The 4,125-nt window shown below is 36.2% G+C and overlaps 1 long non-coding RNA gene across 1 annotated transcript; it reads left to right on the forward strand.

The window, feature by feature from the left end:
• On the forward strand, positions 1 to 3,012 carry LOC122351665. Its single transcript, XR_006251784.1, has 3 exons — positions 1 to 161; positions 590 to 659; positions 2,903 to 3,012. It is a non-coding gene; the product is annotated as an uncharacterized LOC122351665 (long non-coding RNA).
• The last annotated feature ends 1,113 nt before the right edge of the window (positions 3,013 to 4,125 follow it).

Raw genomic sequence — 4,125 nt, forward strand, 5'->3', positions numbered from 1 at the left:
CATGCTGTCAAGTTCGCTTGAAGCACGTGTTTTCCAGTAATGACGTTGGGAAAGCAGTCTTGACAACTTCCTTAAACGTTTGTTCAAGTACATAATGTATTTAACTTAAGTTTTGTGCGCTTTCGTTGACAAAAATAGGATATAACATCACGGATTTACAGGTACTGTTTACAGCTTTTTTAATGTGTTTACGTGAGCGTTCATAAAGTGAGCTAACCTGTGTTACGTTTCAGTAGTCGCACAAAGGAATTTTTTAAAATAAAAATTAATTGATTTGCAAAGGCAATGTATTTGGGGAAAATAGAGGTCACTTTAATACTACTGTGTTTAACACTTTTTTATTTCGTGTGTATTTTGTATTTTTTTTCCGATTTTTAAAGCAATATGGCGTTACTGTGGTACATTGATATTATAGGTGTGGTATGGTTGTTTAATGTAGTATATAGCTACAATTATCATAATTGTACATGATGCACCAATATATTGATGAATTTCATGGAGCGACATAATGCAAAAGTCCATGTTTTCTTTTTAAAGTAGCGTTAAACTACTAGTGTTTTAAAAGTAGTGTTTTCATCTTCCTTCACAGATCTTGTCAGTCACCATGGTGTAGGGGTGACTTATGAATTGTGAATTTTTGAAGAACCCATCCAATAAAGGTATTTATATTGAACTTCTTTGAATGTAATGTGTACAAGAAAATACTTTTTTTCTAATGGGAACACCTGCGATCTAGTTGATGAAAGGCACCCTTTGTACAGTATTTCGCTTGTGATCCTTAGGTTCATCAATTTAAATACATACCATAAGGGCATTTTTAAATGATTAAGATTTATCAATCTTAATTATCTTTTTAAATCCAAATATCCTTATAGGTATATTAAATATGTAAAACAAACCATACAGTCAAAATGGCAACTACCCTAGTCATTATAATGAATTTATATTTTAACTGAATAATATCAATCATTTTTATTTATATAGCGCTTTTAACAACACAGGTTGCATCAAAGCACTGTACAGTATAAAGTAGAAGAATACAATGACGGATGTATAATAACGAGAGTGAACAATTTGTTATTAAATGCAGAGACGGTCTCTGTAATCAATTCGATGATAATCACTAGAAGTTAAGTGTCCCCAACAAAGCAAGCCAGAGGCAACAGCGGCAAGAAACCAAAACCCCATCCATACAGAATGGAAAAAAAAAACCTTGGGAGAAACCAGACTCAGTTGGGGCCAGTTCTCCTCTGACGGACGCCCAGCACTTAACTTCCAGTTCAATGACGTTATTGCAATGATTAATATTGCAGCTGTGCCATATAGTTACAATAGAAATTATTAAACACTGCTATTAAATATTAAATAATTTAGCAAAAATTTAAATAAATTAATTAAACAGAACTTTGAACTGAATTATGGGCTGGTGGTGATGTTTGAGATTTTATTGGTAATCGCCTGTTTCAGATTAACAGTAATTAAGATTTGTGTGTGAAATCTGCTTACATTTTAAATTAGCTAAATTCAATATATGCTATCTGATTAGGAACAGATTATATATAATCTAGAAAGTGTGCAAAAAGAGATTTCTTTTATAATCTTTAAAATAGAATGGAAAGGGTATATTGTTGAGTATGGTGTCCCATACTCTGAATTCACTGGTAAATCTCTATGAGCTTTTTCAGACACAAATGCCAGTTAACAAACACAGCCATACAGGTGCTGGTCATATAATTAGAATATCATCAAAAGTTGATTTATTTCACAAATTCCATTGTTTTAATTTTGGTGATTATAGCTGACAACTAATGAAAACCCCAAATTCAGTATTTCAGAAAATTAGAATACTGTGAAAAGGTTCAATATTGAAGACCTGGTGCCACTCTCTAATTAGCTAATTAACTCAAAACACCTGCAAAGGCCCTTTAAATGGTCTCTCAGTCTAGTTCTACAGAACCTAGTTCTAAAGAGAGGTGAGGCACAGAATCCACGTTGCGTGAGGTCCAGTGTAAAGTTTCCACATCAGTGATGGTATGGGGTGCCATGTCATCTGCTGGTGTTTTCTAGGTCTAAGGTCAATGCAGCTGTATACCAGGAAATTTTATAGTACTTCCTGCTGCTGATCAACTTTATGTAGATGCAGATTTAATTTTCCAACAGCACTTGATACCTGCACGCAGTGCCAAAGCTACCAGTACCTGGTTTAAAGACTGGCCTGTTTGCCCAGCATAAAGCTAGAGCACACATTATGCTTGTCACAAAGTATTGCCAGTTTCCCTGCCTTACCAAGTGTTTCTCTTATGATTATTCTAATTTCTTGTGTATGAACTTGCCTGTTTATCCTATATCCGAATATCTTGTTATGCCGTATGGCCTAGCCAGTGCTCCAGCAGTTTTCTAGTCTTTCATCAATGAAATTTTCAAAGACATTCTGAACAAAAACGTGGTGACTTACATTGACGACATTTTGGTTTATTCCAAAACGGAGGCAGAACACATCAGCCATGTCGAGACTGTACTCTCCAGACTGCTCTAAAACCAGCTCTATGTCAAAGCGAAGAAATGTGAGTTTCATGTTTCAAAGTCTTCATCCCTGGGATACGATATAAGGCATCAGGGTGTCAAAATTGTTTTACCGTAGATTCATTAGAGGTTACAGTACTGTCACTGCCCCTTTAACCTCCCTGCTCAAAGGAAAGCCAACCAAGCTTCAATGGAAGGATTCTGCTACTACAGCATTCTATAACCTAAAGGAGAGATTCACCACAGCTTCCTTTCTCAAACTCCCGGACCCAGTTGTCCATTCGTTGTGGAGGTGGATGCCTCCGACTGTGAAATTGGAGCAGTGCTTTCTCAGAGACAGCCAACCAGGCAAACTATTTCCATGCACTTTCTTTTTTAGGAAGTTTACAGCAGCCAAAAGAAATTATGATGTGGGTAACAAAGAACTCTTGTCCATGAAAGCAGCAATCAAAAAGCTGCGTCTCTGGCTAAAGGGAGCCGTACACCCATTCCAGGTGATCACAGACCATAAGAATCTTAAATATATAAAAGGTGCTAAACGTTAGACTCTCTGTCAAGCCAGGTGGGCTTTGTTCTTTACCAGATTTCAGTTAACGGTTACTTATCGACCAGGCAGCAAAAACAGCAAGGCTGTTGATTTATCACGCCGCCATGATCTTTTTCTGGAGCATGAGGTACCTGATTCTATTCTACCTCCCACTGTGATATTAGCTCCAGTTTCTTGGGATTCAACAGGAACAACAGGCAGAACCAGCCCCTGCACAGTGCCCACCTGGAAAGTACCAGAGAATTCTCAGCACATAGAGACTCTTTCACTTAAATATCACACTATAGAGACTGTGTCTGTTGCCCAAATTAGAATACACAGAGAACGTTCAAACCAAATTAAAAGCAATAATTTAATTGATGTTCAACAAATAAAAACTATTTATAATACAAAGAAGCAAATGGTAAAACTTGGCTTGCTGAATATTAGATCCCTTTCTACAAAAGCACTTTTTATATAAATGATTTGATCAAACATCAGAACCTCTGTTTGACAGAAACCTGGATAAAACCAGATGAATTTATTACTTTAAATTAGTCTACCCTCCAAAATTACTGCTATAAAAATGAGCCATGTTTAAAAGGTAAAGGGGGAGTGTTACAATTTATTACAATATTCTCAGTACTTCTCATGGGGCATGTTTTAAGTATAACTCATTTGAAGTTTTGATGCTGCGTATAACATTATCTAGAGAAACACATGCTAAACACGTGATAAATCCCCTGTCATGTTTTTACTGGCTACTGTATACAGGCCACCAGGGCACAGCACAGATTTTGTTAAAGAATGTGCTGATTTTCTAACTGAGTTAGCTAGTTGCTGCAGAGACCTTGCTTTTGATCACAGACAAGCTACTTAAATGAACCATCCGCAAATCTGAACGGAATGTTGCATAGCTTGTCAATGATCTATGGCTCTGTGTTTCAGCTGGCACTTCATTTAAAAACAGGTGATGAAGATTTAATAATCTTCATGACCTGCTAATCAAAGAACAGGCTTTACTGATATTAATTCGTATATCACTATATATATATATATAGTATACATGAAAAGAT

This window comes from Puntigrus tetrazona, chromosome 9 (genome assembly GCF_018831695.1).
Source record: "Puntigrus tetrazona isolate hp1 chromosome 9, ASM1883169v1, whole genome shotgun sequence".
NCBI lineage: Eukaryota > Metazoa > Chordata > Actinopteri > Cypriniformes > Cyprinidae > Puntigrus > Puntigrus tetrazona.